We start from the raw sequence: 22,345 nt of genomic DNA, 5'->3' as shown, positions 1-22,345 counted from the left end.
TTTTCAGGACCTCATATTATAGCCGCGAATTTATCTTCAAGAGAGTTATTTAAATGATCTCATGAGAGCCAAATGAGCTTTTTGAAGGTCATAAGTTTTTCTTTGAGGTAACTTTATTCGTCTTCACTGTTGAAGATATAGATTGTTTTATATTTATTTATTTGCAAGTTTTTCCACATTAGAAGTTCAATAGACTGAACTGCATCCGGTAGTTACTTTTACTCTCATCTTTCAATCTGAGCCCGTTCGACTCTACTGGGGATCGAACCCAGAATCTTTGCTTTCATAGAACAGCGCCTTAGAACACTCTATCAAATCCACCCTTACGGACTCGAGCAATATAACAGAAGAAACCAGAACTTGCTCTGAACAGCCATTAAAATCAACTGTCATGCAACTAGAAGCCTGAGCAGAGCCCTCTTCTGCATTGCCTTACAGCTGGACAATAACAAATACGTGCTGAGGCAAATGATAATAATAACAAAAAGCGTCCTCCGCTGTGTACTTTAGAACACTCGGCCATCCTGACAGCTCTTACAGATTTGTTCTTGAACTTCCTCAGAAAAAAACGAGGCAAAATAAAACGTGAGAACAGAATTAAACCCCTGAAAACAGTTTTTTAATAAAAAAAAGAGTCGATTACAGACATTTCATAGTAAATTCTCATTCTTGCCAACAATTGATTAAAGTAGCCTCCTGATTGTTGATAGAAATTTGCAAACCACGCCTGAGAAGTGAATAACTGGTATGAATTGTCTCTTAAAAAAAAAAAAAAGAGGGCGTTAAAACTTTAGTTAAAAATACCCTTGAGGGCGTTAAAACGTTAGTTAAATTACCCTTGAGATTGTTTCGAAACGTATCTTTGGGTTAATCTTTTGATTGGCCTGCATTTTATCTGTGCGTTATTTTGGAGAAAAGTGGTTAATTGGATATCATTGGAAGCAAAATTACTAACTCCTCCCTTTTGTAATTTGTAAACTTCCCTGTAACTTCCCTGTGGTCTCTGCTCTGTAGATTCCCTGCAAATAATTATAACCTGCATGCTTCATAATTTTCTTGTCATTTAACGTCTCTGCAGTCATCTGACAAGTTTAAAAGTTTTTTAAAACTTATTTTATTTAAATCAAGTTTAGTTTAATATTAAATTTTATTAAACTTGTGTTATTTCTTTTTAAAAAAAAAAAGCTTTTTTAATAAAATTTTTAATATACAATAGTTTTATTTTGTTATTAAGACTTACAATTGTTTAAATCAAATTTTAAAAAAAACAAAAAAATCAATTTCAATTTGTTATTAAAATATACTTTTTTCTTTGGTAAATATTTTTTTGTTTAAAAAATTTTGTTATTTAAGATTTGAATATAACATTTTTTTTACATAAATTTTGTTATAATTCTTACTCAAATCTAGTTTATTTTTAAATCAAGGAGGTTAATTTTTATTTTTTTAATCAAAGGGGTAATTTTTTTTTTTTTACAAACTATTATTTTGCTATCATGTCTACATTAATTCCAGAAATTAAATTAAATAGTTCCAATTATCATTCTTGGAAAACACATATCTCGTTTATTTTTCGTTTCAAACACCTTTTGGATGTTGCGACTGATAAAACATTTGAACCCGCTACATCTGCTCCTCAAGCCGACCTAGATAGATGGAAGGCTCAAAATGAGGAAGCACTTGGTTTAATTGGTATTTCAATGGTTCCTGATTTGTATGTTTTAATTGGAAATTGTACAAAAGCGCATGAAGCTTGGGAAATTTTAAAAACAACTTATGATAGCTCAAATGAATCCCGAAAAATTCAACTTCAAGATCAACTTGAAGATCTAAGGTATACGGATTTTAAAACTATGGATGAATTCTTATTAAAGTTTGATTCTGTTAATAGTCAATTAACTGGTTTAGGAGTTACTCTTGCTGATTTACGTTTAATTCATCTTATTCTTAAAAAATGTCTTCCTCGTCAATTTCAACAATTTATTACGAATATTCATGCTCAACTTGCTATTCCTAGCTTAGCTACTCAATTAACATATGATATTTTTCGTAATTTATTGCGTCAAGAGGAAGCTAAATTAATTCAATTTGGTACTCTTAAAAGTAGTGAACATGCTTTTATGTCTAAAAATCAAAATCATAATAATAACTTTAGATCCAATAATAATAAACATAATCATAATCATAATAATAATCATCATAACAATCACAAATCTTCTAATTATCAATCTCATTCTAAATCCTCCCATAATAACTCTCATAATAATAATCATAATAATACGTACAATAATCAAAGGAATAATTCTCAAACAAGACCCCATTGCACATATTGTGGGAAAGATGGACATATTACTAATAATTGTTTTAAGAAACAAAATGGTAAAAAGCCCATGAATCAAAATAATCAAAATAATCAACATAAACCTCATTATAAGAAGGGTAATAATAATGGTAATTCATCTCGTCATGCATTTACATGTACTTATAATGTTTCTCAACCACTTGAGTGGATTATTGATTCTGGTGCATCTCAACATGTTACTTCTCATAAAGAATGTTTTGAATCTTTGCATCCCGATACTTCTAATATTCCTGTTCAATTAGCTAATAATCATAGTTGTAAAGTTGAAGCTATTGGTGTGGTGAATGTTCCTAATGGGAAATTACATGATGTTCTTTATGTTCCTGAATTAAAATCAAATTTGATTTCAGTTCCTAAACTTTGTCAAGATTATAAGATCAACTTTTATAGGGGCATATGTTATATCATTGATCCAAACACTAATCATGTTATTGCTACTGCTAAAATGGATAGTGATAAGTTATTCAAGTTCTATGAATTTGCTCCTCCAAAGTATTCTTTGCTTACTACTGTTGATTTTACTATATGGCATGAAAGACTTGGCCATCTCAATTCTGATTATATTTCATTGATGCAAAAAGCAAATATGGTTGATGGATTGCCTAGTATTGTTCCTTCTCAAATTGTTTGCAATGGTTGCATGAGTGGTAAGATGCATAGGGAACCCTTTCCTCATGGTCAATCTTGGAGGGCATATACTAAATTGCATCTAGTTCATAGTGATCTCTTGGGTCCCATGGAGAATCCCTCCATCCAAGGTTCAAGGTATGCACTTACCTTTGTTGATGATTTTTCCAGAAGAACATGGATATATTTCCTTCATAGTAAGGATCAAGTGCTTGATGTTTTTACTGAATTTCATATGTTTGTAGAAAGGCAATCTGGTTCTAAAATTAAGATTCTTCGTACTGACAATGGAAGAGAATATGTCAATAATGCATTTAATGCTTATTTAAAATCTTTTGGAATTAAACATGAGCTTACCGTTCCTTATACACCACAACAAAATGGTGTGGCAGAACGGAAGCATAGGACAATTGCTGAAATGGCTAGATGTTTATTACATGCTAAAAATATGGATTACAAGTTTTGGGCTGAAGCTATGGCTTGTGCAACATATTTAATTAATAGAACACCTACCAAAGCCTTAAAGGATAAAACTCCTGAAGAAGCTTGGTCTGGTAGAAAGCCTAATTTGCAGAATTTAAGAATTTTTGGTTCCATAGCTTATGTTCACAAACCTAAGGAGAAAAGAAAAAAATTAGATGCTAAATCTTCTCCTTTTATTTTTGTTGGTTATGATGAAAATACTAAAGGTTATAGAGTTTACAATCCTATTACTAACAAGGTAAAAGTTGCAAGAGATGTTTGTATTGCAGAAAAGGGCATTCATGATTGTTCTAAAGTGAAGGATGATGAACTTGGTCAAACCAAAGTTGTGCTTGTGGAGGGCCAACCTCCTTCTCTTAAACCTACTCCTAATGCATCTCTTTCTATTCCTTCTAGTGATAGTGATGATGATAATAATAACTCTACTCCTCATGACTCCTCTTCTAGTGATGAATCCATTACTTCTAAAAGAAGACCTAAATGGTTTAAATCTTTAATTCAAGATAGTGATGAATACTTAGCTAGAATGGATAAACTTCAAGCTAGGAGAGTTAATTATTGTAATTATGCTTTAATGACTACTATTATGAATTCTAATGATCCTAAAACATTTGATCAAGCTAAAAATCAACCACATTGGCAAAAAGCAATGAAGGAAGAATATGATACTTTAACTTCTAACCAAACTTGGGATTTAGTTCCCTTGCCTCATGGTAAAAATCTTGTTTCTTGCAAGTGGCTTTATAAAACTAAATTGAATGCTAATAATCAAGTTAGTAAATTTAAAGCTATATTAGTTGCTAGAGGTTTTTCTCAAATTGAAGGCTTAGATTATACTGAAACTTTTGCTCCTGTTGCTAAAATGCCTACAATTAAACTTGTGCTTGCTTTAGCTTCTAGAATGAATTGGCCTATTCACCAAATGGATGTTAAAAGTGCTTTTCTTAATGGTGATTTACATGAAGAAATTTATATGTCTCGACCTCCTGGTTTTATTAAAGAAGGTAATGCACACTTAGTTTGTAAATTAAAGAAATCAATTTATGGATTAAAGCAATCTCCTAGGGAGTGGTATTCAAAGATTAATGAATTCTTTCTTTCTCAAGGCTTTATTAGAAGTAAAAATGATCCTAACTTGTATATTAAACATAGTGAAGATGATATTATAATTATTATCTTGTATGTAGATGATTTGATTCTTACTTCAAGTTCCAATACTTTGATTTCTGATATTAAGTTTCAACTTAATAAAAAATTTCAAATGACTGATTTAGGTCTTTTACATTATTTCTTAGGAATGCAAATTTGGCAAACCTCTAAAGGAATTTTCTTATCTCAAAGTAAATATGCTCAAGATCTCATAGATAAGTTTAAAATGAATGATGCTCATCATGTTTCAATTCCTATTGAATTAGGCACTAAGTTAATGCTTGATATGCAAACTCCTCTTGTTGATCCTACTTTGTATAGACAATTAGTTGGAAGTTTAAATTATTTAACTCTTACTAGGCCAGATATTGCTTATAGTGTTGGTTTGGTTTCTAGATTCATGTCTAAACCTCAACAAACACACTTTAAAGTTGCTAAAAGAATTTTAAGATATATTAAAGGAACTATTAATGTAGGTTTGTTTTATGATGCAAATTCTGACTTTACTTTAAAAGGTTTTACTGATTCTGATCTAGGTGGAGATCCCAATGATGGGAAATCTACTTGTGGTTATTGTTTTTTTGTGGGTTCAGGAGCAATTTCTTGGAATAGTAAAAAGCAACAATCTACCTCTCTTGGATCCACTGAAGCTGAGTACAAAGGATGCACTAATGCTTCCAAAGAAGTCTTGTGGCTTAGAAGACTACTTGAAGATTTGGGTCTACCTCAACATGAACCAACTCCATTGTATTGTGACAACCAAAGTGCCATTGCCTTGGCTAAAAATCTAGTTTTCCATGCAAGGACAAAACACATTGCTCTCCAACACCACTTTATTAGAGAACAAATTGAAGACAAGCAAGTTTCACTCCTCTATTGCAAGGGGGAAGACCAAGTTGCAGATATTTTGACCAAGCCACTTTGTAAAGAAAAATTCCAATTTCATTGTAAAAATCTTGGATTACAACCCATTGAAGGGTTTGATGTAAGCTCCCCAAGTAAAGCTTAAGGGGGGGTGTTAGAATATTTAATCTTTACTTAGCCTAGGTTTATTTTTTATTTAGTTTAGGATATTCCTTTGGAATTCCTACATGTAATTTGTCCTCTAGTACATGTGTGAGGACAAGTCATTTCTTTTATTTTCCTTTATTAAGGAATATTAGATCTCCTCCATAAGAGGATGTGGACACATGGCACACACATTTTATGAATGGTGGCATTCATAGATTTGGGAGTTACTTTGTAACTCCTCTCCTCATCTCTATTTAAGAGATGCCTCCTCTCTCCTTTCTTCTTAATGACAATATTGTAAAGAGCTTCTTTCTCTCTCTCTCTCTCTCTCTCATTTTTAGGCATTGCCTCATTCATAATATCACAAGGGGTTTTTCTTTGCTTTTCCCCTTTCAAAAGTTCTTGTGCCTCCTTCTTCACATTTGGGTGATGCTCCAAGGTTATTGCTTTTCTCTTGGTAACAATTACTTCATCATAAACTTTCTTGGATTAATTTTCCTTTCCTTGCTCTTTTATTTCCTTTCACAAGGTAACCCAAGTACTATCCTACAACTAGGCTTAGGCTCCTAGTAGCCTTGCAAACACTATTTTAGGCAGTTATCCTCCGAAAGTTGCAAAACACCAGACAAAAAAAATCATAGAATAGGATACCCTTTTCAGCCAAAAATAACATATCCAAAACTTAGGTACTATTACTTTGGACCAACAATCCCAAAAACTCACTGTCCTCTGCACTCGATAGGCTAATTAGGCCAATTTGCAAAGGAAGTACTTGGAAAACCCATCTCTATAAGGAACCCTTCTATACAGTTTTTGGTTATGATCCTAAAGCAAGGATTTTCTATGTTTTTTGGTCAAGTTATGCTTCTTTATACCCTAACTCCAAAACCCTCTCTATTTCACCCTTAAACCTAGGGCTTGCTAAAAAACCCATCAAACATCACTTCCAGATTCAAATGAAGGATGATTCACCATTTCCTCAACATACCCTGACTATTTCAAACACAAAAATAGCCCCTCCTTAAGGCTGATCTGCTACTGCTATAACTATGGCACTAAAACCATGCATTTTCAGTTTATCCTCCACGGTGTACACCAAACTTTCACTCCTTCCTATCATTAAAGTATCAGGAATGTATGATACAAGTTAGGGATGATCCAATCCATAGGAAATAGATTCCTACATCTATGGTTGGATCATTGTTTCAAAGGAAACCAACAAAATAGTGAACAAAAATGCCTGCAGACTTTGGAATGATCAATGGAGTGTGTTATTCTAGGGTTTGTTAAACCTTTAGAAGATTAAAAACATGTAAGGATGCACACACACCACCTTCACTTCATTACAAAACCAATATCAAAACTACTTTAGTACAAAGAAAACATGAAACCACATATTTGTAGGAAAGTAAATGAGTTTGATTATTGTTTGAGTTATAGTCCATACAATCCTATATTCCCTTGTGCTCTCTCCCATACAAATGCCTCTCAGGTATTTTAATAGGCCTCCAACAACTGCCCCAACCAATCCAAATAGTTATGTGTCATTACAAATGCTTAAACAAGCATATTTTGTCATTTCCCACCAAAATGGCACTAGCCGTTATTTTCAAATATTTGAACTAAGAAGTCTTATTAAATAACCTATATTAACTTCTACCCCAAAAATAATGACTCTTAAATGATAAAAATGCTTTATCCAATAGGTCTAAACACTTTTAAGACCATTCTCAATCGTATAACCCTGAAATCCTATATTTGGTCCTATGGTCCTATTAGGCCCATTAGGACAATTAACCATTATATTAGGATCATTACAATGAAATGCCATAACTGGATTTAGGACATCAAAATTGAGTCTATTAGATCCATACATCTCCTTGTCATGCCTCCATGGTGTCCTACAAGTTGTCTGCATGTTAGGAGCTCCTGCACCACCCTCTTACAGACCAACCTCTGATTTGATACCAATTTGATGCAGAGGAGGGATTATAATCTTCTTACTCACATGATCCAATAGTGGCAATTGACTTTGAGCATAAATCAATGTTAGTTTCTTCACAATTAGGCTTTTTTCCTAGTAGCCCTTCAAATAGGGTTTTCCAGCCACAACTCCCAGTGTCAGCATGCTATCAAAAATGTAAAAATAGTTTCAGATACTCATTTGGCTCTTACAAAAGATACTTCAAAATTAGGTATGTTTTCTTTCTATGGAAAGGGTCAAAATTTGGCTATCCTCTCTTCTATTAAGCCTAAAAAGTGCAGCAAGTCAACCTTTTTTTGACCATATGTTTTGTTTTAGAATTGAAATAGAAGATATAAGACCCTTTTTGGATACCCATTTGGACCTTATACAACATATCTCAAAACCAAGGTATGTTACTTTATATGAAAACCTTCAAAAATTGATTTGTTTGTTCATTATTACACTAACTAGTGTTTTAGGCTTCCTGTTAAGAAAATGCAATAACTTTTCATCTACTCAATTAAATAAGATGAAACCAAATTTTTTGGAAACTAGATTCATTCCTATTTAGTCTCCAATCAGTTTAAAGAAGGCGCAAACCTGCACAATTTCATACAAATTATAATTATTGATGTTCTTTTATTGCAACTACTTGTCCAAATCAACAACCAACCTCTATCACATTTGGATTTATGTTTAAAATATTTATTTATGCTATTATTATCAAATTTCAACTTCCCAACTTTTCACGTTCCCACTATATGTAACATTGACCCTTCATATTCCACGTTGTGCAATTTGGCAACATTTGCAACATTGACATTTTTTGCAAAAACTAAAAACTTATGCAATTTGACACCAACCCCCTAGTGACCTAATATGGATTAAAAACAACATGACATGGTGTTAAACGACCTTATTACATAAAGAACATTAAAAAAAACCAAAATGCTAATTTTGAACCTACTAAACCTAAGGTGCTCCTGCACCAGAATAAGATAGAGATAGAGGGACATGTGAAAAAATAAATATCAAGAGATAGAGAGGTAAATAGATACTATGAATATAGAGGTCTAGGAAGAGGAAGAGGGGGAGGGGGTGAGGGATATAGATGGATGGATGTAGGGAGAGGGAGACATATTAAGAGATAGAGTGGGAGAAGAAGAGGAAGGCAAATAGATAGAGAGATGGAGAGATAAAGCCAAAAATAGAAATAAATAAGGAGATATAGAGATATAGAAGAAGAGGGAAAGAAAGAGATAAAGAGAAACAGATGGTGAGAGAGAGAGAGAAAAATATAGAGAGAAGTAAAGATAAACAAATAGAGGGGGTGAGGGAGAAAGAAATTGGGGGAGATAGAGAAGGAGAAAGAAAGAGGGAGAGATAGATATATGGGAGAATAAAGAGATATATGGATATATATAAAAAATTAAATGGCTCAAGAGAGGTAGGAATATAGACATAGATAAGGGGAATAGAGAGGGAGTGAGAGAGGGAGAGATGAGAAAAGTTAAATATATATAAAGGGAAAGGGAGATGAGAGAGGGAGAGATATAAATAGAGGTTGATATAAAGAGAAAGTTATATAGAGATAGACTAAGATATATATACATAAAGATAAAGTGAGAGGGAGATAAAGAGAGAGAAAATAGAGATAGAGATAGACGAGATATGGAGAGAGACAAAAAAGTGAAAAAGAGAGAGTTCACTATATGGAGAGGAAGACAGGGAGCAATATAGATAGAGGGAGATAAGGAGAGATAGATAGGGATAGGGATATAGATATGGAGATATGGAAAGAAAGAGACAAGCAGAGGAATGAGTGGGAGATCGAGAAATAGGGAGGTATGAATATAGATCATGATAGATGGACTAAGAGAGATAGAGACAATTAGGTATAAAATAGATTATATAATAATAATATAGTTTATATTTTGAATTATTAGAATGGATCTTCCTAAAGGCGACCATATTTAATGGAATTAATTTTATTTTCTTTCCTTAAAAGCTATAGGTGACATCTTTTTGGCATATGAGATGCACATTTGAATATTAAACAAGCCTGGGGTTTCTCATATCATGCATGATAAAGGATATTGATGATTATGAATGGTGAGGATCATATTCATCATCTTTCATCTCTTTTCAAAGAGTCTACAAGCAGAGAATTTTAGATGGAGAAGGAGATAGATATGCAGATAAGGAGAGGAAGAGATAAAGAGAGAGATCATAGAGGGATAGACAAATATGGAAGAGATAAACATACAGATAGAAAGAGATAAATATATAGGAAAATTGAGACGAAAAGATAAGTAGAGATGTCGATGGTGAGATAGATTGATTGAGATAAATAGATATGAGGAGATATAGAAAGAGGGGGAGAGAAGTAGAGAGATATAGAGTAATAGATGGAGATTGAGAGAGGGAGAGAAGAATAGGGTGATAGAGAGGGACATAGAGGAATATAAATACATACATACATGTATGTGTGTGTGTGTGTGTTCACACACACACACACACACACACACACACACACAGAGGTAAGTGAGATAGGGATAAAGAAGGGTAAATATAGAGAGATTGAGATAGGGAGAGAGAAACATGCAGTGTTTTTATGAGTGAGAGAGATATGGGAGATAGAAAGGTAAAGATATAGGAAGTGACATATAGATAATTAACCCATTTCACCTTAACCAGTGTTTATATATTGAGAATTAGCATTCTCCATGGTTTTTCCCTTCTTGGATTTTCCACATAGGTGTTTCTTGTGTTTGATCTATTATGTTCATATGTTTTCATGTCTATCTATTTTATTAATTCTACTAGTAGTTCTGGATCTTTGAATAAAGTTTATAAGAGAATTTTATTGTCAACAGATTCACCCCCCCTCTTAGTTTCCTAGATATTCAACAACATATTCTTCATATTTTCCTTCTGAAGGTTGATATCGACCTTCTTTATTGGTCTAGAGGACATATTAGATCTACTCCCACAATCTCTTACCAAAATTCCTACTCTATTGTAGTTGTAGAAAATTGAACTCCTTTGTTGATGATTTCCATACCTTTCGGTACTTCTAGACCAATTAGATGCTTTGCAATCAAATGATTTATGCCCATATCTATTATACAAGAACTTAACATATTTCATAAAATTTCCAACATTTCTATTCCTATATCTATTCCAAATTATCTTGGTTCTACACTCATTCACCTTATACCCAAACTTGTTGTATGATTAGCATCTTATCATATTACATTGATTTCTTATCTGATTGAACTACATTCACTAGGTCTATGTCCATATCTATTTGAAGTGAAACAATTAGGCTTAAAGTGTACCTATTAGAAACCAGAGGATACTTTTGAACATTCTAAATCGAGAGATCATTACTCTTTTCCTTCCCTTTAGAACATTCTTCTTCATATCCTAATCCTTCTTTGTCTCTTTTTTTTTTTGCTTCTAAGCACTAAGCATAGCATCAAGAACCTCACTTCCACCTTTCAAATTTAAGCTTGCAAGGGGTCATATGTGGTCCTAAGGGGTCACACATGTGTTAGAACACATGCATGACCCCTTAGGACCACTTAAGGCCCCTTGCAATACATGTGCACCCCTTAGGACCTATTAGGACCAAATAAGACCAAATGGTGTCACAAGGGGTGTTATGTGGTCCTAAGGGGTCACACATGTGTTAGGACCACTTAAGGCCCCTTGCGATACATGTCCACCCCTTAGGACCTATTAGGTCCAAATAAGACCAAATGGTGTTGCCGGGGGTATTATGTGGTCCGAAGGGGTCACACATGTGTGACCCCTTAGGACCACTTAAGGCCCCTTGCAACACATGTGTGCCCCTTAGGACCTATTAGGACCACAAAAGACCAAATGGTGTCGCAAGGGGTCATATGTGGTCCTAAGGGGTCACGCATGTGTTAGAACACATGCGTGACCTCTTAGGACCACTTAAGGCCCCTTGCGACACATGCACTCCTTAGGACCTATTAGGACCACAAAAGACCAAATGGTGTTGCAAGGGGTCATATGTGGTCCTAAGGGGTCACACATGTGTTACAACACATGCATGACCCCTTAGGACCACTTAAGGCCCCTTGCGACACATGTGCACCCCTTAGGACCTATTAGGACCACAAAAGACCAAATGGTGTCGCAAGGGGTCATATGTGGTCCTAAGGGGTCACTCATGTGTTAGAACCCATGCATGACCCCTTAGGACCACTTAAGGCCCCTTGCAACACATGTGCACCCCTTAGGACCTATTAGGACCACTTAAGACCAAATGGTTTTGCAAGGGGTCATATGTGGTCCTAAGAAGTCACGCATATGTTAGAACACATGTGTGACCCCTTATGACCACTAAAGGCCCCTTGTGACACATTTTCACCCCTTAGGACCTATTAGGACTACGTAAGACCAAATGGTGTCGCAAGGGGTCATATCTGGTCCTAAGGGGTCATATATGTGTTAGAACACATGTGTGGCCCCTTAGGGCCACTTAAGGTCCCTTGCAACACATGTGCACCCCTTAAGACCTATTACCCTTAGGACCTATTAGGACAACATAAGATCAAATAGTGTTGCAAGGGGTCATATGTGGTCCTAAGGGGTCATGCATGTGTTAGAACACATGCGTGACCCCTTAGGGTCAGTTAAGGCCCCTTGCGACACATGTGCACCCCTTAGGACCTATTAGGACCACAAAAGACCAAATGGTGTCACAAGGGGTCATATGTGGTCCTAAGGGGCCACGCATGTGCTAGAACACATGCATGACCCCTTAGGACCACTTAAGGCCCCTTGCGACACATGTGCACCCCTTAGGACCTATTAGGACCACAAAAGACCAAATGGTGTCACAAGGGGTCATATGTGGTCCTAAGGGGTCACAAATGTGTTAGAACACATGCGTGACCCCTTAGGACCAGTAAAGGCCCTTTGTGATACATGTGCACCCCTTAGGACCTATTAGGACCACATAAGACCAAATGGTATTGCAAGGGGTCACATGTGGTCCTAAGGGGTCACACATGTGTTAGAACCACATGCGTGATGTTAGAGACTCTTCAAAGGTATGTTTGTCTATGTACAAATGCTCATAATATATGTTACTTAAAAATTTTCTCTAGTACATTCAAATTAAATGTTTAATGTATGATTTTATGCATGCATACTCTATTGTAGGTGCATGGATCAGGACATGCTTCAGCTAAGGGCCCCAGGTGACCCATTCTTTATATATATATATATATGTGCATGTGGACACATTTTATAGACATTTCATATATTTGTTCATGTGTACTAGATATTTCATACATGTGTATTGTACACATTTCATATGTGTATGTGTACTAGATATTTATTTTCCATATTTCATGTGTGTGTGTGTGTATGTGTTAGATAGATCTACACTTCATAGACATATATGTGTATGTGTTAGATAGATCTACATTTCATACTACTTTGCACGTTTATATATAGATAGATTACATTTTTGAAAGTTAAGTGTTTAAATGATAGAATCTCTAAGTCATTTGAATTTAGTTAAGTGCTCTAGTTAATTGTACATGTGTATGTGAAAGTTAAGTGTTTATGTCTATTTTATTTGTCTAGTGTTAAATTTAGTCGTTAAAATTTAATTTAGTTGTTCATTTTAGTTAAGTGTTTATGTACATGTTTAATGAACTTACTTCAAAAATTTAATGAACTTATATCCATGACACAAATATCCCCTTAAATCCCTTTAAGACCACTTAAAACACCTAGGACAACATAATTAGATGAATCCAAACAACATAATTAAATGAAACAATATATGTGTAAATATAAATGAAATGAATGTACATAGATGAATAAAACGAATCCATGCATGTGTAAAAATATAAAAGAATCAATGACACAAATATCCCCTTAAGTCCCCTTAAGACCACTTAAAACACCTTAGGACAACATAATTAGATGAATCCAAACAACATAATTAAATGAAACAATATATGTATAAATATAAATTAAATGAATGTACATAGATTAATAAAACAAATCCATGCATGTGTAAAAATATAAAAGAATCAATGACGCAAATATCCCCTTAAATCCCCTTAAGACCACTTAAAACACCTTAGGACAACATAATTAGATGAATACAAACAACATAATTAAATGAAACAATATATGTGTAAATATAAATGAAATGAATGTACATAGGTTAATAAAACGAATCCATGAATGTGTAAAAATCTAAAAGAATCAATGATGCAAATATCCCCTAAAATCCCCTTAAGACCACTTAAAACACCTTAGGACAACATAATTAGATGAATACAAATAAAATAATTAAATGAAACAATATATGTGTAAATATAAATGAAATGAATGTACATAGATGAACAAAATGAATCATGCATGTGTAAAAATATAAAAGAATCAATGACGCAAATATCCCCTTAAATCCCCTTAAGACCACTGAAAACATCTTAAGACAACATAATTAGTTGCTCGTTTTTGTGAAACTATATAAACATGTGTAACTATATATACAAAATAATTAAATGAAACTATACATGTTTAAATCAAAATTAAATGAATACATAGATGAATAAAACATGTAAAATCAACGTATAAAACGTAAAATAAATGCATCAACAAAACTAAAGTTCCACAAGTTATCCAAATTGCTACACATGTCTAGAAATCTATATATATATATATATATATATATATGAGTTTATCAAAATAAGACCTATCTAATATAATTTACTTTTTCAAACATGACAAGTGAACTTAAAGCTCGTGGTACATATAATCTGGATGCCCCCTATCTTTTATAATTTCTAAATTTTTTTCATGATCTTCAATAGGCAACCTCCACTTTTGGTTGCCATGTCCTCTTTTTGGAAATGTCTCCAATTGCAATCTTGTCGCTATTACTAAGTGAATGTAGTGTAGAACTTTTTGGCCAGGCATATAATCAATGAATGTTACACCATTTGTATCTATCTTTATTTGTTGATAATAGGTGCCTTCAACAACAACAGAACCAATGGGATATTGTTGCCCATCATCATCACTGACTGATTCCAATAACTTGCATTTTGGTTGTGTGCATCTCAGTAGATAATAATTTACACTTTCAGTATTGTCAGGATCATCAATCACTACAAAAATATCACCTGTGAAAATAGACCGTGCATGTATATATATTACAAGCAATATTAGTTCATTACACATTTTTAAATTAATTTTGAACAATATTAAATTAATGAAGAATTTAAAAATTTGTACATGTACATATATGTAATTTACAAAATATGCATTCACGCACCTGTAACAACTAAATCAGAAACACGTTCATAATTAGTTGAATATAGAGGATCATGAATATCAATAATGTCACTATCTTCGTAAGGAGGCATTGTATAAAATTCTTTCATTTCCCATTGCAAAACATATCCATTATGAATATTTTGACAATGAATATCTCTGTTGCTCGGAATGCAATCAACACAAAAGCATGATTTTCCTCTTGCAAGAATAACATGAGGCTTGCTAAATCCCATAGTCATGACTTGATGAAAACTTCTAGTAACATTAATTGATTGACAATTATAAGGATTTGATTGATCAATATATGATAATACAAAAATTATTTAGTCAATTTTAGTTCATTTCACACACACACACACACACACATATATATATACACACAAATTTTAAAAATAATTCAAGAACACCAAGAATGTTTAAGAATATATATATATATATATCTATATATATATATATATATATATATATATATATATATATATATATATATATATATATATATATACCTTTAACTTCCCAAAAATAATGCTTGTTGTAAGTTGTATCATGACCAACAAAATGATTTTTGCACCATTCAATAATATCATTAGAATTACGTATGGTGTTCCCTGTACAAAAGCTCTTTCTTTAGAAAATTGGACAACCCACATGTATGTATACACATATATATATATTTAAATTAATCTATGAAGATAATTTACTTGCAAGTTCATGTTGGTGAAGTGCACGCTTCACACATGTTCCTGCTCCATCATGGTCTCCTTTTCCATGTCCACTCTCAAAGAAGTTCTACAAAAACTTTATGCTATGTCGAGCATGTTGTAGGGATAACCAGTTAAAAGCTGTTTTAGACTTAAATTGCCCTGACATGAATAACATATATATTATATATATTTAAACTTTTGACCTTTTATATACAATCAAATCATATATATAATAAAAAAAACAACTTAAATAATCAATTTCAAATCTAATGTACTTACCGACAGATCCATCTGACCAACATCCATCTGACCAAATCCAATGTTGTGTACATTCTATTCCACAATCTTTAATATCTTCAAAAAATATTCCAAAACAATGTGCTACATAGCTCCTATCATGACACGTATCATCACTGATATAGAAATGGACCTCCTTGATGATAATGCAATCATTTTCAGTACTCTCTATACCATCCACATGAAATTGTGCATGTCTATAGAAAACTTGTACAAATATTGCAACTTGATCAGAATGATAATATTGACTTTGAATTTCAGTGTGAGGACTAAATGTATAGTTCTTGGAGAAATCTACAATTGAAAGAATACAACCTGGTGGAAAACAATTCTTTGAATCACGAAACTGTTTAGCCTGCCATCTTGCACCATGATAATGTTGGATATGTGGATATATCATATTACAAAATCTATCTATAAACTGAATGTAGGGCAATTCACTCTCTTTCAACATAATTTTTTTGGATTCAGTTCCTAACTTACTTTGGTATGTCTCATATTCAAATCTCTTCCATATAACTAATGTATGAATATTAATATTCTTAGTTTGTAACACAAACTTACTCAAAAATCTACAATCATTGCATTCACCTTTTATACATTGTATTTTGAACTCATCTGAATCTTCTAATTTATCAAATAAAATAGACTTCACAAATTGTGTTGTACTTGTAGGAATGACTAGATTTGGATTAATTGTTGCCATGAACTTCTTATATGATTGCAAGTGTAGATGAAATTCAACATGATTTCAGCAACAAGAAGTTTCACATACCTTATTTATTCTTACAAAGCAAGGACGAAATCTCTCAAATATCCTTTGGCAAATCTTTACGTCTAAAAATTCTTTCTTGAATGCTTCAAACAATTCACCTTGTGTTGTATCTAAGAAAAGTTTTGGATGTGTAATCTTTTTACAATCTTCATCTATCATCTGTATAGTATCCCTTCTATTGGAAGAAAAACAAGATTGGTTGGTCCAATAATCAATGACCTATCTTTTTACATCTTCAAAATTTTTGCCTTTTCTAGGAACCCTACAGATATTTACCCAATTCTTTTCGATGTTTTCATCCAACATATTTCTCTTCATAATGTATCTTTGAACAGTTCTTCTAGATACTTGTGTTCTCAATACAATTCAATGCTTCTTGTAAATTTTTAATTATAGTTTCTTTTACTAATGTATCAAGAGAACTTTTCTTATTACCAACACCAAACAACTCCAAAACAGGTTTCATTTCCCTTTTCCTAAATAACTTAGCAAATAATTGTGCTCTTCTAGTAATAGACTTTTAAAAAAATAATCATGCCACAAATTCTTACAATGCAATTTTAATGTGCTTTCAGGTATCATAGCTTTAGATGGAATTTCATTGAAAAGACTATCTTCATCCATTTCCATCAAATTTTCCATACCAGATTTTTTTTTTTCATCTCGTACCTAAGTAGGTGTTTCTTGAACATCATTAGGTTGATCTTGAACATCAACGGATTGGTGTTGACTACATTTTGCATGACCTTTCATCTTATCGTCCCTTTTACGATCATACAACCTTGATCTAGTCCTCTTATTCCCCATTGCAAAAAATATTTAGATCTTCAAAATTTTGTGTTTGAACCTAAAAGCAAAACATGCAAATATGCAAATCTTCAAAATTTAGTGCTTTGAACTAAAAAGTTTATATATCTAATAACTTTTCCTTGGTTCTTAAGAAAAAAATATAATTAGTGAAATGTATAAATAATTTAGCATTCTTAAACTTAACATGTGTAAATTTTATGCATTTAGATCATTTGACTTTAAGTCCAATTTTTATAATTTAGAAAATAAAAAAATAAGGCTCAAGAAATTTAGGAGCATTGATAAAAAAGTAAGAAATTAAGTATACTTCAATTAGATACATTTGACTATATGCAATGTACATATGAACATGATTTAATAACATTAATTGCTTGAAATCACTTAGCTAATATATAGAGAATTTGAGTCAAGTATTAGGAAATAAAATATAATATAATTCAGTACTAAATAGTTTTGGATATATGGCCAAGTAATGGTTATCGTCGTATCGCAATGACTAAAGAATATGGTTAATCTAAAAAATATTTAATTTCAAAAAAAAAATCTAATATTGTAAATTAAGCATGATTGAAAAAATAATTTAAAATAAAATACTTGGAAAGGGTAGAGGCCTTCCAAAAAAAAATTCAAAATCTTCGCCCCTTTACAAAATTAGAAATATTTGCCCTTTTATAATCTTCCTACTCACTCCAAAATGCCAATCTATTTGAAAAAAATAAATGATTTTTTGCAAAAATAACTCTTATTATTTTCACACTTGATTGTTTTGGTTTTTTTAATGGGAAAAATAATTCTTTTTTATATGTGGTTCAAGCGACTGGTCGCTTGTACGACCGATCGCGTCGGCCCTCACAGTTTCGATCGGAAGGGTTCCGACCAGAACGACTTATGTGGAATGCCAAGTGGCAACCACATCAACAAAAATGATGATTTTCTCAAACTTGTCACTTCTGCAACAAAATTAAATAGGTAAATTAAACTTATTAAAAAAATTAAAAATACCCTTTTTTAGAGATTGAAGTCATGATTCTACTCATATAATTTTTTTAATGTTTTGATTACATTTAATATATATAAAATTAAAAATACCACAACTAGGTATTCTTTTATTTGATATGAGGCTGTTTTGAAAAACACAAAAAAATATCGAATCACTTCAAAACAATTTGAAAAAAATGGATCACTAGAAGAGAGAGTCTTCTCCAAAAGGGTATTTTTAGATTTTGGATTATCATAAATTGAATAGACAAATTGTGGTGGGAGACAAAAACTGTCAAATTCTGGTGTATTCAACTTGCAAATGCTATTAAAAAGAAAATATACATCAATTTTTATTTTTTCATGCACTATATAAAAATGAGATCTATATCGGATATCAAAATGAGAAAAAAAAAGTTGATTTACATTTACTTTTGAGGTGGGAACCAAACCCCTTGTTTTTTAGCAATAAAAAAATGGACTTTAAAGCTAAGAGAAACATAAAAATTATTGAATTTTTTTTTTGAAAAATAGTAGACTTAAACTTCAACAAATTTTACACATTTCATTAGTTTACATCATCTTCAAATTCAAAATGCAAATGACACTTTTATGATGATGAAATTGAATAGTTATTGTTGTGTTAGCCTTTTCCTTTGTAAAAGTGTGACACAAGTTTGTACTTTTACCCACCCCTCCTGTAAGCACACAAGTTAGGTAAATTTTAGATCCAAAAGACTTTGTAAAATAGGGGCCTTCAACAATACATTTTTTTGATAGATTCAAAGATCTGATTTTTCCATGAGTTCTTTTACATCATTAAAAAAATACCACCTGTAAAATTTCAATACATTTCCAGAAATGTAAGAAAATCCAAAAAAATTGCTAATTTGCTTCAAACATTATTTTTTTTTATGAAAAAATCATATAAAATGCAAAAGTGATCCAAAAAATCTAACTTTTTTATTGGAAACTCCTAATAGCCTTCCAAACTTGAATACAAAAATTCTTGCAAAAATTACAAGTAGTTTGTGAGATATGATCAAAATAATGCAAAACCCTAATTTTTAAAGATCCGATTTTTAAGGAAATATTTTGAATCACAATTAAAATCACAAAGAACAGATCTTGTGTAAAATTCTAAGATCTTTCCAAAAAAGTAAACAAATCCGAAAAATTCACTAATTTGCTCTCACAATTAATTTTTTATGAAAATGCATTAAAAATTCATAAAACATGCAAATCTTCTTCAACAATTCTGAATTTAATATTGAAATATCTTAATATTGTTATTGACATGCAATAAAACTATTATGCCAAAATTCAAAGCCGTTTGTGAGATCTGATCAAAATAATGGAAAAACCTAATTTTTAAAGATCCAATTTTTTAGGAAATATCTTGTATCAAAATGAAAATCACAAACAACATATCGTGTATAAATGTGAGAAATTTTTTAAAAATTAAGAAAATCCTAAAAATTCTTTCATTTACTCTCAAAATTAAGTTTTTTATGAAACTTCATAAAAAATTAACAGAAAATGCAAATGTGCTCCAAAATTTTGAATTTGGGATTGAGAGCTCTTCATACTGTCTTCAACCTTTCAACAAAATTTGGTTCAAACATTCGAAGTTTTTTGCGAGATCGGATCAAATCTCTCCAAGATCTTGATCTTGTGTCCAAAACCCTAGCTGCACAAGGTTATTCTCCAAATATATATCAATGATTGGTTATAGGTACTCATGGATACATGGAGACATAGGTTATGTGGATAGTCTCTTGTGATTAGAGACGTGTTGAGATAGTTGATGGTTTCAACAAGAAGACTGGGGAGCATTCACCTAGTATAGACTTGAGAGGAGATTGTTCTTAGAGGAGTCGTGATGACTTGGATTTCTTGGAGGAGCATTCTCATTCCCAACACTTGGTCTACTTGGTGGTTTACTAATTTAGACGTATTGTCCATTGTTTCTTTTAGGTGCATTATATTTATTCTTATCTTTCATAGATATGGATCTTGAGCTATCAATAGATGGTTAGTTCTAGATGATTCAGTTTGAGATATGTTTGGCATTGGTTATCTCCTTGTGCTTTGAGTTATTATTATGATGGCATTCATTGATATTGAGTTTGGGAGTCTTGGAAAGTGATACTGTACAAGTGATCAGATGTTGTCATTTATGGAAACTCATGCCAACAATTCCATCCATAGTTCATGATTTGATTTTACCAGAAGTTAGATTGAGTCTTAGATAGGTCCACTAAGATAGAATAGAGCATCCGACAGAATGCAATATTTTTGTTGGCACTTTATTTCGTTTGAATATTTTATGTTGCGGAGCTAGATTAAGATAGTTGGATGTCTAGAGTACCTTATTCTAGAGTCTTAGCCTTCGATGATGATTGTCATGCAAGTTGGAAGATCCGGTGTACAGGTTTTTTTGGATGAATAGTGTGGTATGACCAACATGTGTGAGAAATCATTATGCGGATTATGTGGGTTTATTTTGGTGATCATTTCTATGTTTGAGGATGTTTTTCTGATATCTGGGAAGCATGTGGACAATTATTTTTGGTTTGCATATGCATTGGAGTTCGGATTGAGCTGACAGTTCTTACATGTTTTGTGTGTTATGTGTTTTTGGGACGACATGTAGAAGACCTAATTCATGTTGCGAATATATAAGAGTGATTGATATTGTAATTTTAAAGATTAGTATGGGTGTGAAAAGTATTTGTGAGTGATTGTGTACAGTTTCACATGTGTAAGCGAAGGATTTATACTCTGAAATATTGAAGAACAACACAACAATGTAGTGTAGCAGAGCAGTATGTGATTAATAGTTTTGTGCTTAACCAAAACTATACCTTGGAATTTTTAGATGCTTTTTTTCAGTTCAGACATTCCAATTATCTTTTGTAGAAGATATTGTAAGGTAGTGAGTTTTTCGGGGTTGTTTCTCTTCTTTATTTTGAGCAGTGAGCTCTAGGTAGTGTGCTTGAAAGCATACATCCATTCCCTATAATGTAATATTTTTATACTTCAGTAGAATATTCATATTGTGGGTCTCATCCCCACTATGTTTTTGTCCTTAATCGAGGTTTTCCATGTATAAAATCTGGTGTTATGGTGTAGTTGTTGATTTCTTTGTGTTTCTGCATCTTTCTTTCATTCATTTACATTAAGTGGTTAAAAGGACAAGTTAATAAGGTTAAAAATTGTAGAACACTAATTCAGCCCCCCCCCTCAGTGTTCCTTGATTCCAACAATTGGTATTAGAGCCTAGTCCCCCGAAAGAAGCATAACAACTTTAGGAGGATCTGAGAAGGTGAATCAATGGATTCTGGTAGTCTTCAACATCAACTTATTTTGGCACTTGAGGATCTTGATCAATCCCAAGCTGAGGTTTGATAGATGAAAGCGAATCTTAGAGATGCTGAAAAATTCATGCAGTCATTGAAAGATTGGTTGAACAATTCAAGAGAGAAGAGAAGGGAACTTGTTGATAAGATAAAGGAGAAAGAAAGCCAAAGAATTGATGACCAATCCTTGAAGGAGAAGAGAGAAGAATGTGAGAAGATTGTAAGAGAGAATGCAACCCTAAAACATGAGATGGAATCTATAGTGATGAAATTGACCAATGAGATTGAGGAAAGAAAGAAGAATGAAGAGAATCTTAATTAGTCCTTTAAAAAAAGATCTGATGAATGCAATAGACTTCATTGTGAGAATGGTCAACTAGAGCATGATTTGCATGAAACCAAATAAGAACTTGGAAACCAGATTCTTCTTCTTAGATATGATCTTGAAGATGCAAATGACGACAAAGAAAAGTTCAGAAT

The sequence above is a fragment of the Cryptomeria japonica genome, unplaced genomic scaffold (assembly GCF_030272615.1).
Source record: "Cryptomeria japonica unplaced genomic scaffold, Sugi_1.0 HiC_scaffold_627, whole genome shotgun sequence".
NCBI classification, from domain to species: Eukaryota; Viridiplantae; Streptophyta; class Pinopsida; order Cupressales; family Cupressaceae; genus Cryptomeria; species Cryptomeria japonica.
The sequence above is the reverse complement of the archived record's forward strand: the minus strand, read 5'-3'. Positions refer to the sequence as shown.